Source organism: Bombina bombina, chromosome 6 (assembly GCF_027579735.1).
Source record: "Bombina bombina isolate aBomBom1 chromosome 6, aBomBom1.pri, whole genome shotgun sequence".
Lineage (NCBI taxonomy): Eukaryota > Metazoa > Chordata > Amphibia > Anura > Bombinatoridae > Bombina > Bombina bombina.
Window position 1 is genome coordinate 980,113,722 of NC_069504.1, and position 12,895 is coordinate 980,126,616.

Genomic DNA, 12,895 nt, shown 5'->3' on the forward strand with positions numbered 1-12,895 from the left:
AGAGCTACCTACCTACAAGTTATATATTACCTAACAACCGCAAAACTATTTAACTATTACTTTTAGTTGTATATTTTCTAACAGCTGCAGAGCTACCTACCTACAAGTTATATATTACATAACAACCGCAAAACTATTAAACTATTACTTCTAGTTGTATATTTTCCAACAGCTGCAGAGCTACCTACCTACAATTTATTTATTACATAACAACTGCAAAACTATTAAACTATTACTTCTGGTTGTATATTTTATAACAGCTGCAGAGCTACTTACCTACAAGTTATATATTAGATAACAACCGCAAAACTACTTACCTATTAGTTCTAGTTGTATATTTTATAACAGCTGCAGAGCTACTTACCTACAAGTTATATATTTTATAAAAGCAAAGGACTGTTCTTTGTGTGTAAACTAACAGTTAAGATGGCACTTAGTAAAATTAGTGTGTCTGAGCTAAAGCAATTACATTTTTCAACGTTGCCCATTGAAAGAAAAATTGAAATTAAAATGCTCAGGCCAACACCTATGCTTAACCTTACCCAGGTGACAAAATGTAAAACTAGAGATTACAAAAGAGAATTCAAACCCGAGGTATATGACAATATCCATGGATTTGTGGCTGTGAGTTATCTAACAGGCTCTTTTGTTTTTATTGTCTCCTGTTTGTAAAACAAAGTGGGGATTCAAGCTGGGTGAGTTATGGTGTCGCCGATTTATCACATTTAAGTCAAAAAACAAATAATTGATCCCAATCACATTTAAACTCAACATTAGAGTTTAATTTGCTAGGAAGGGTTGATATTCGACAACAACTTGACAGTGCATATCGTTTGAATATTAAAAAATATAATGAGCAAGTAACGAAAAATCGTTATGTTCTTTCCAAAATAATTAATTGTATTTTATTTTATTAAACCACTGTTTAAAAAAAGAGAGAGAGTGTTGATAACACTCCACCACAACTAGGTTGCCCCACACTACCACTCCACACTATTACCAATGAAAGTCACACTGCAATATACCCAGACAGTAAACACAGGTTCCACCACCCCCCTGTATTCCTGGCCAGTAACAGGATACGCTGGCTTCAGGTGACAGGGATGGCTTCTACTCTGTGTATACCCGTCCCTTGCAGTGGATTACCTATTACATTAGTAAACTAAACTAGTAAACGTTAAAAATACTTATGTTAAGATAAGCATGTGGAAAGAAAGAGCACAAACGCGTTTCGGCCGAGTAGCGGCCTTTCTCAATGTGCAATTGAATTTTGACAAGACGAATGACTCGCTCGTAGCACCTTATAAACCAAACCCCTATTTGATCCGTCCAATCATAGCGCGCATTAAATGCACACCCATATTTCAACGAATCACGTGCGTTTCAGAGCAACATGCTATCCGCTAGCTGATTGGTAACTGGTAACTGTGTACAAGCCCAATCAGGAATAGCTTAGTGTGGTCTACGTACGTTTAGGGGATGGCTAAAAATAGTACTGTGTGTTTGATCACTCTATTGATTCCGATTCTATGTGCACCCAGAATGATTGAAAGAGCTTATAATATTCCGGACATGGGTATTGTTATTGCGATAACCAAATGTCATGTCCAAAATATGCCTAAACGTCACGATTGTGAAATACAGCTCATTTATAGAATTTAAATAATGCGGTTTGCACTTGCGGTGTGTCAGTAAAGAGACTACCTTATAGTACTTATTAGGCTGAAATGAAATTGTTGTATACATTCATTGCTTACTCCTTCCAATGCTCCTTTAAATTGTATCCTATAGGTCCTTGCATCGGAAATATGTCAAATGTCATATGAAATCAGGCCTGAAGGTACCTAAGAGTAAATTAGAGCTTATTGGTACATAGGAAGAAAAGCAGCAGCTTAAACACTTGGATTAATATAGTAGCCATTATATCATTGTATTTAAGATTTCATACAGTGATCCTTTGCGCATCTGCAGTTTCCTATACAGAAATTATTCTGGGTGCACATTAGAAATCGGTTTTACTGAGAATTATCATTAAGAGTCAGTATTAGTGCAAATTTAAAAATAGAAATGTACAGTATATATTTTAGAGGAATGCCCAAAAATTATTGTTCTCATTCATGCCATTAGGCATGACAGCATTTAAGTTAAAAATCCATCTCGCCTCTTTTCTCAAAAGGGCTTGTTCCATATCCTTGCCACGTATACCTGGGCGTAATGTTTCCAGTCCCCAGAACTTAAAACTATTTGTTTTACCTCCATGACAGTGTAGAAAGTGCCTGGCAACACTGGTAATTTGTTTGCCCTTTTCTACATCTTTTGCTGCGTTCCTAATGTTGCTTAGGTGCTCAGTGATTCTGACCCCTACTTGTCTAGTGGTCATACCTACATAAAAACAATTGCAGCTGCATGATAGACAATAGATCACATTAGATGTCTTACAAGTGATGTGATTCTGAATCATCCATTTCTTGTTAAATCTATCCAGCATATATTTCTTTTTTACCATATATGTGCAGTTTTTGCAATTGCCACATGCTATAGATCCCTTATAGATTGGGGCTTTTTTGGCATTTCTGTCAAAATGACTAGATGTTAACTGATCACTGAGGTTGTTTGCACGTCTGTAGGTGCATAAAGGATTCTGTGGGATGATGGAGTTAAGGTGTTCATCTAGTTGTAAGATATGCCAATGTGTGGACAGTATATTAGATACCCGTTGGCTTTGGTTGCAATATGTAGAGATGAATCTTAATGGATTGGAATTGGATTGTAACTTTTTGGGTCTTAAAAGTTCCTCCCTATTTTTGTGTAGTGCTTTCTGATAGGCTCTCTTAAGAGACTTTCTAGAGTAACCCCTTAGAAGTAATCTATTCCTTAGTTCATTAGCAGCCTTTTGGAAGGATTCTAGTGATGAGGAATTTCTACGAATCCTTAAATACTCCCCAGTTGGTAAACTCCTAATAGTGTTAGGGTGATGGAAACTGTTGGCATAAAGGATATTATTCGTAGCTGTAGGCTTTCTAAAGGTTTCTGTCTCTAGATTATTGTTATTCTTGCGAATGGTTAAATCTAGAAATTCCACCTTTCCTTCATCACAAGTCATAGTTAGATATAATCCAAAAGGATTATCATTGAGGATAGCAATGAATTCATGGAGTAGTTCTCTAGTGCCCTCCCATATAAACAAGATATCGTCTATATACCTGGACCAGTGGGTGATGTATTTGGTAAACTGAGAAAGGTTCTGATGAAAGACCACAGTTTCCTCCCACCAGCCCAGGTATATATTGGCGTAAGTAGGGGCGCAGGATGTCCCCATGGCAGTGCCACATATTTGAAGGTAAAACTTTCCATCAAAAACAAAGTAATTATGTTGTAATACAAATTCTAACAGGTCAATGATGAATTGTTTGGTTTCATCTGTTAGATCTTGGTTTTTTGAAAGGAAATAGGACACTGCTTGACAGCCCCACTTTTTATCTATGCTTGTATACAGAGACTCTACGTCGCATGTTACTAATAAGGATTCTGGTCTTACAGTTAGTGTGTTTATTTTATTCAATACGTGCATAGTGTCTCTGGTGTGGGAGGGCAAAGCATCCACTATATACCTAAGTCTGGCATCCACATATCTACTGGCCTTTTCAGTCATTGATCCAATGCCAGAGACAATGGGTAATGCGTTATGTTCTTTCCAAAATAATTAATTGTATTTTATTTTGCGGTGCATTTGAGCTTGTACTTCGAGGACATGACGAACGCGATGATTCATTAAATACAGGCATTTTCAGAGGTCTTATAAACTTCTCAGCAGAGCTTGATACATCTCTAAACGTCAAAAGTAATTCAAAACGATTTATTAGACTGTTTGCTTACTGTTTGCCAGAACCAAATAAAGAAGGAAATCTCAAATGCAAGTTTTGTAGCAGTGGTAGCAGATGAAACTACTGATGTTTCATCAGCCTTCCAATTGGTTGTTGTTTTTAGATACATTATAGGTAACGGACAACCGGTTGAGAGATTCTGGGAATTCACTAATCCAGCTGGACATGATGCAGAATCTATAGCTACATGTATTAAAAAAAAAAAGTTCGGCAAGATGTGTCTCAATGAAGCTCTCTGAGACAGACACTAATTATAGGAGTTATTTGTGGAAAACCTCGACATTTCCTACCCTGTAGCAGCTTTCTATTATTATTAACAGCCAAACTCTAAGAGTGGATACATTTGACAAAGCTTTTGCCTATGTTTGTTGAGTCAGCTACGTGACACACTTCTTCTCAAGCCCTGAAGCCATCTTGAAAAACTTCTGCACCTACGCAGTAAGTCCAGAGATAGAAGAAGTGCCTGCAAAGGATTTGGAGCGTAGGTCTGGGGCTGCCGCAACATTACCCCCCCCCCTGAACTCCGGGGTTACGATATACTAAAATAGGATAGCCAGCAGTTCACACTAAGCACCCCAGCTATGAACATTCCTACCATGGAACCTGTTGATTTGCTGAGTGAGCTACGTAGTTTGCTTCGCGCTCACCGAAAGGCATTTTCAAAAACCCTACATAAAGCATTCCAAGCAGCCTTAGAAACTTCCTCCATGAGCAGCTATTTGACTGCCCCTGAGTGCAACCAATATGATGCTATCGCAGCTATGTTCTCAGACGAAACTTCAGCAAAACCCCTGTATGTGAAGTCTGGGGCTCTCCCAGTAGCAGAAGGAGCAGTGTATGTGGAGTCTGAGGCTCTTACAGCAGTGAAAGGAGCACCGGAGGTGGCCATCGATATGAGTAATGGAGGACTTCATCCAGAGATTACCTCTAGCCAAGTGTGTATAACGGAGACCTGGGTTGTACAAATTGTGGTGGCTGCGCACATACCTGCTAGTGCAAAACCCTATCTACACCTCACCTCGCTACTGAGCGAAGCCCTGAGAGAGCCGGTAACTGTGTCTCAGAAAGGAGGTGAGGGTCCTGCAGTGAACACACTCCCTCAGCACTTTACACGGTCTCTTGAGGAGTCAGCCTCTCTAAGGCAAGGAAAGCTGTCTGTGACAACTACCAGGAGACAGAAGAAAAATTGGACAATTTCTAAGGGCGATGTGACTCTCCAACATCATGATCCCCTCTATCAGGAGACCGACATGACAAATGGAACTGTGACACTTCTATGTAAGGACAATGTGTTCATTGACTTTATGGGAAGCCTACAAGACATGGACATTAAGAAGAAATTAATGACATTACTGCCGTGGTGGGTATTTGGCAAGCTTAGTCAAATGCCGACCTGTTATTGTCACATGTTCCTGCTTGAAAGCTTTCTGCCTACAACTCTGAGAATTGGCGTAGGGTAAAAAATTTTGTAACTTATGTTCTAATATGCTTATATTCTCCATTCTCTGGTGGTTTGCATAATACAGGGACTACTTATATGAGGTCTTAGACTGATTCTAAAGAGCTATGGAGTATTATTTGACTAGCTTTTCATTACCATCTTCAATTGTGATTGTTTACTTCTTCTTTTAAAGCTTGCAGATGTTTTATGCAATGTTGTGTTGTCTCTAATAGGGGTTACCTGGGATAGATAGGCAGAAAATTTACCATTTTAAGCCCCATAGATATCATTTATTTATTTATATCACAATACACCGCATTGAGGAACTTAGACTCAAAATGATATATTTCTTTATTTTTTTGCGTGTGGAAGGTGTAATTACCATCTTGTACCACCGGAGGGGAGTAAAGGCTCAATTGTATTTTATATGTCACATATCTCTGTGCAAGTTAGGCTTACTCTATCATAATATTTGTGTTTTCTCAGAGATTCCCAGCTATACATCTGTCGAGGTACCCTCTACTCATATCCCCTCTACTTATATATATATGGGTTACAGCTAGGTATTTATGTATATTATATACAATCTTTTTTTTTTAAGTTTCTCTCTCCTACTGCCTCCTACAGACTACAACTAGAGCTAAACTCTTTATTATCAGGAGGAAAGTTTTTATGAGTCAGTTTTTCCCTTGTACATGAGGAAACATATACTTATATTTGGTGAAACATAAATCTTAGTATACCATGATGAATGCTCAGACTGGTGACTTATGTACTGCTTATTTTGCTTGATGCCTATGTGCTGCCTAATGTAACAGGGGGACAACTTCAGAGTGATTATTCTGCTTAAGTTCATTAATATTCCAGTTTACATTGTATAAATGGTATGGGGGTCACCTTCATCTTTATTTGTACTCATGTCTATGTTGAACATACCTTTCCATATGCTTTATAACTTATAGGATAATAGTTGATAATATTAGTGTGGTTCTTATATTTCTATTTATGTAACTCATTACTTGTAAAGGTGCGGTCCAAAGGATGCCTTTAAGATTACAGGAGAACCTCCCCATCCCTCAAACTAAAAGGAAAAATGAGGTTTACTTTATTTTATGCCTACAGTAATGCATCTGTGATGTAACAGATCTGTCTGTATGTTTGCATTGATTTTGTTTCTGTCTTGTTACCTATGCTCTACGTATTATTATATGTATGTAATGCTTTCTCTTTAACCTCAATAAAAATTATATAAAAAAAAAAAAAAGTTGTAGACAACCCAGAGAAACTGATATTCCAGAGTTACGATGGTGCAAGCGTGATGAGTGGTCAGCATGCAGGAGTTCAGGCTATAATTAAACGTACCTACAAGAATGCACATTTTGTGCATTGCTACGCACATCAGCTCAATTTAATTGTCAGCCAAGCAAGCAGTCAGAATCAACAAGTTCAAGTATTTTTTTCAAACCTAAGTGACATTACTAACTTTTTTAGTAACTCGCCACAACGGATAGCTATTCTAGATGAAACTGTTAGAAGAAGGATACCTCATGGTTCAGCCACCAGGTGGAATTTCAAGAGTCGAACCGTCAATACAGTTTTTGAAAACAGGGAACAGTTAATTGAATGCATGGAAAAAATAGACTCAACATCGAAAAAAGAAATAGCTATAAATCAAGCAGGGGCTATTCGGCGTATGTTACAAGACTCTGTATTTGTGTTTTGGCTTACAGTTTTTCATAATATTATGCCACATGCAGATGTGTTATATGTCAGGGATTTGTACATTCTGTCTCTTTAAATTAGCTCCACCAATGACCTCCTTGCAGCTCCTTTAAATCACCTGCTCATTAAGCAATCACTGCTTAGTATTTTGTTATTCAACCCTGAGTAACTCTGAGCCTACTGCTCACTTCTGTGACTGCATTGTGATTATTAACTTCTGCGCTTCTCCTGCAGGTCTCTTGTGTGGGCTACTTGGAACTTTTAATCACCAGCACATTGTCTTGGTTTCAGGAATACTATCAGAGACGCTGCATAAACTCTCCATCTTGTGTGCTTACCTTATTTCAGCTGCCCTGACAACCGGAGTCTATCTACAGAGTTAAAAGATCCGGACGTCAAAACTTCTCAAAGAACTTTCTCTTCATCAACCTGGCACATTACAAACTAAGGTACAACTGCTCCCTTAATATTTACATACCTGAAAAGTTTCTCTCGCTGTTTGTTTTCCTACCCGCTCTCAGCTGTCTCAGCTCCTGTGACGTCATACGCTACTCTAGCTGCAGCGTGTGAACAGTGTACACCTCTCCCTCTGCCGAAGCTCCTACATCTTTCATGCTGCAAAACTCTGCAATATCTGGAAGGAAATGTGAGTACCTCTACTAGAGGATTACTTTATTATACCGCTGTGGAAATAAAGAAATGCTTCTCTAACCGGACTGTACAGTTTATGCTATTAATGTGATTTGAGAAACTACTTTACAGCCATCATATATGTCATAGTAATCTGCTAACAGGTTGAAGTTTACTCTTAATCTAATACCTACTCAGCCTAAACTATTCCTATTCTTCTGATCTCACTCTATGAGTTAAGAAGACATCTCTAAAGTGAATACTAAGGGATATCTAGAATCTTTGTTCTAACAAACTAACCTTACACTAATACTACTGATAACATTCAGAACCCAGTGTTATCATATCACTTAGTGTTACACACCAATATTATTTTATATCTATTTGCTAAGTAACTGGATTACAATTTCAACCAGAAATACCAAATAAGAGTTTGTTAGTTTATTACATAATACTAAGCCATAAAAAATAAACCATACTTAGCATGGATCCTGCTGAAATACCTCAGTTTGTATACAACTTAAGTCAGAAAGTAGATCAAATGGGACAAGCTATACTTGATTTACAGGTGGAAAATCAGGTAATTAGAGAATTAATTAAAGATGTGAAAGAACAACACACCTCAAGCCCAGAACCACAAGTTAGCTTGTTAGTTTTTTGGAGACAGAAGAATGTACAGATAATTTAAGAACGCATGTCATCTACTATATAATTTAAAACCTAAAACCTATCCTACAGATAGAGTGAGGGTGCTTTCTACAATATCATTTCTGAGGTCAGAGCCTAGGATTTGGGCAGATCACCTATGTGAAATGAATGATCCCCTGCTGAATTCCTTATCAGATTTTTTCACAGCTATGGATGAGCTATATCGTGATGCGGACATACAACTTACCGCTGAACAGAAAATGAGGAGCCTTAAACAAGGTAAAAAATCGGTCGAGGAATATATCACCGAATTCAAACTATATGCTTCAGATTCAGCTTGGAGTTTGGTTTCACTTAGAAACCAGTTCAGACTAGGCCTGTCTGATATTGTCAAGGACGAACTAGCACTTATGGAATTACCCAGCACCCTAGAAGCCCTAATGAAGGTAGCCACACAAATAGGCCGAAGACTAAAAGAAAGAAAGGCAGAACGAACCAACCAGGATGGTACACCAAAAACCTCCACGGCAGCATACCCTCTCCCAAGGACCTCCTCAACAGATCAACCATCTCCCATGGAAATAGGCGTTATTAGAGGACCACTAACTCCAGAAGAAAGATTGAGAAGAAGGACAAAACATTTGTGTATGTACTGTGCAAATCCCAACCATATGGTCACTGACTGTCCAATCTTAAGAAAGAACAAAAAGAGTAAGTTTAAATACATAAATAACACCAGTTCTGATGTGAAAACTGTATCTTACTGTAATTTATCTCTCCTACTACAGTGGGACCTTAGAAGACTGAAAGTCAACGCTATTCTGGACTCTGGAGCTTTTGGAAACTTTATAGATATTTCCATTGTGCAGCAAAATAAAATACCCACTGTATTGAAAAAAATTCCAGTCTCTCTCAAGGTTATTGATGGTTCAATTATTTCTTCTGGACCGATTACACACAACACTATTCCTATTTTAGTCACTACCACAGGGGGTCATACTGAATATATAACTTTTGACATTATTCCAACACCACATTTTCCCGTTGTCTTAGGCCTTTACTGGTTACAAATGCATAACCCAAATATCGATTGGTCTCTTTCCACAATAAAATTTCATTCCACTTTTTGCAAAACTACTTGTTTTCCTCAACCAGTAATTCTTCATGTCGATTCTACAGAAGAGATCATACCGGAGCCCTACCAAGATTTCTTGGATGTTTTCAGTAAAACGGAAGCAGAAACATTACCTCCACACCGCGTCTATGATTGTCCTATTGAGCTAGTACCAGGTGCCACTCTACCAGTAGGACATCTCTACCCATTGAGTCAATCAGAACTAGAACATCTAAAACAATACCTGCAAGATAACCTCAGAAAAGGGTTCATAAGACCATCATCCTCACCTGCAGCCGCGGGAATGTTCTTCGTCACCAACAAAGACTCATCACTACGACCAATAATTGATTACCGTGAACTTAATAAACGGACTATAAAAAAACGGTATCCCCTACCTCTAATTTGAGAGATGATCGAAAGGTTAACCAATGCATCCATATTCACAAAGTTGGACTTAAGAGGAGCATACAATCTCGTACGTATCAGGGAAGGAGACAAATGGCTCACTGCGTTTAGAACTAGGTATGGGTTATTTGAATACCTCGTGATGCCATTCGGCCTTTGTAATGCCCCTGCTTCTTTCCAGCATTTTATTAATGATATTTTCCGAGACTTGTTAGATGAATGCTTAGTCGTTTACCTAGACGACATTCTGATATATTCCAACAACTTACCTGACCACATAAAACATGTCCTCTGGGTGCTAGCTCGTTTGAAGATACATAAGCTATACGCCAAGATCGAGAAATGTTCTTTCAATAAAAATACTATCTCCTTTCTAGGGTATACTATCTCTTCAAATGGAATTCAGATGCAGACAGAAAAGGTTGATTCTGTTAAGGACTGGCCACAACCTACAGATAGGAAGTCTTTACAGATATTTCTTGGGTTCGCAAAGTATTACCGCAAATTTATAAAAGATTTTTCTTCAACAGTTAAACCACTCACACAGCTTACTGGTACAACACAGCCTTTCATTTGGACTGATAAGCATACAAAAGTTTTTGATCTCCTAAAAAGGAAGTTCACTGAAGCTCCTATTCTCAGATTCCCTAACGTCGATCTACAATATATTCTCGAGGTTGATTCTTCGAACTTCGCCATTGGGGCAGTACTATCCCAACAAGAAGGTCCCAAAGAACCACTACGTCCTATTTCATTTTTCTCTAAAACCAGCAGAAAGAAACTATGCCATTGGGGACAAGGAATTATTAGCAATACGGAGAGCCCTAGAATTTTGACGTCATCTCCTAGAAGGCGCAAATAAACCATTCATAATCTATACAGACCACAAAAATTTGCAATATCTACAAAACAATAAAACTTTATCAGCCCGACATGTCCGGTGGAGTTTGTATTTTTCAAGATTTGATTTTCAGATTGTCTACCACCCAGCCAGTAAGAATGGAAAAGCCGACGCTTTATCCAGACAGATTCCATCCCCACCACTCTCAGACACTCCATCGTCCATGATTCCCTCAGAAAGTTTCATTGGTATAGCTTCAGATCTGTTATCTGATATCAAAAGGCTAACAATCGCCGACCCACTTCAAACTACAATGACACTAAAAGAAGTTGAGGGTGTATTATATTACAAAGATAAGATCTACATACCTGAACCACTCAGAAATGAAGTTATCCATCAACACCATGACATCCCATTAGCGGGACACCCAGGTGAAAAACGTACTATGCAACTTATATCTAGACAATACTGGTGGCCACAAATGAGAAGATCAATCTCAACTTTCATAAAAGGGTGTATCAACTGCCAAACATGCAAGAATGAAAGGAGTTCCCCTTACGGACTTCTGATGCCGATACCTGTGTCAGACAGGCCATGGAAACAAATAGGAATAGACTTCATAGCCGAATTACCTCCATCAAAAAATCAAACTACCATAATGGTAGTAGTAGACAGTTTTACAAAGATGGCCCACTTCATACCTTACCATAAAATACCAACTTCAGCTGAAACTGCATCACTCTTTATAGAACAAGTTGTCAGATTACATGGAGTACCATCTACAGTGATTTCAGACAGGGGCTCCCAGTTCACCTCTAGATTTTGGAAAAATGTATGTCTCTCCCTCAGCATACAACATCACTATACTACAGCATACCATCCTCAAGCTAATGGGCAAGTGGAGAGAATTAATCAATGGTTGGATGAATATTTACGCTGCTATTGCTCCTATCAACAAAATAACTGGGTAAACTTCCTTCCCTTCGCTGAATTCTCCTACAATAACTTAATCAGCTCTTCCACTAAACTCACACCATTTTATACAAATTATGGTTTTCATCCCAGTATGAGTTCCATCGCATCCACTCCCTCTGATTCACCCCTAGTTTATGAGTTAAGTAACGCTCTACTTGACAACTTCAAATTCATTAAGGAAAACATCATCAAGGCTCAAAATTCCCAAAAACACTACTATGACTTAAGACGACGAGAACCACCGAACTACCAGGTTGGTGACCAAGTCTGGTTATCAACCAAGAATCTCAAGATACAGTTGCCAAGTAGGAAATTAACTCAGAAATTTTGTGGTCCTTTCACCATATCTAAAATTGTAAATAAAAATGCTGTTACATTAGATCTCCCTTCTACTATGAAAATCCATAGTACCTTCCATGTTTCCTTAATAAAACCCTACTGTCCAACAAGAATCGGAACATCACTCCTCCCCTCTAGCATTTCTATACAGGATTCAGATGTATACGAAGTTCAAGAATTGATCGATTCCCGGTACTCAAGGGGTAACTTACAGTATTTAGTGAGATGGAAGGATTTCACGGAAGTAGATGATACCTGGGAACCGGCATCTAACATCTATGCCCCTAAATTGGTTTCCCAATATCACAGGAAGTTTCCAGATCGTCCTAGACCTCAAGCTGAAGATCAGCTTGTTTGAGGGGGGAGTCATGTCAGGGATTTGTACATTCTGTCTCTTTAAATTAGCTCCACCAATGACCTCCTTGCAGCTCCTTTAAATCACCTGCTCACTAAGCAATCACTGCTTAGTATTTTGTTATTCAACCCTGAGTAACTCTGAGCCTACTGCTCACTTCTGTGACTGCATTGTGATAATTAACTTCTGCGCTTCTCCTGCAGGTCTCTTGTGTGGGCTACTTGGAACTTTTAATCACCAGCACATTGTCTTGGTTTCAGGAATACTATCAGAGACGCTGCATAAACTCTCCATCTTGTGTGCTTACCTTATTTCAGCTGCCCTGACAACCGGAGTCTATCTACAGAGTTAAAAGATCCGGAAGTCAAAACTTCTCAAAGAACTTTCTCTTCATCAACCTGGCACATTACAAACTAAGGTACAACTGCTCCCTTAATATTTACATACCTGAAAAGTTTATCTCGCTGTTTGTTTTCCTACCCGCTCTCAGCTGTCTCAGCTCCTGTGACGTCACACGTTACTCTAGCTGCAGCGTGTG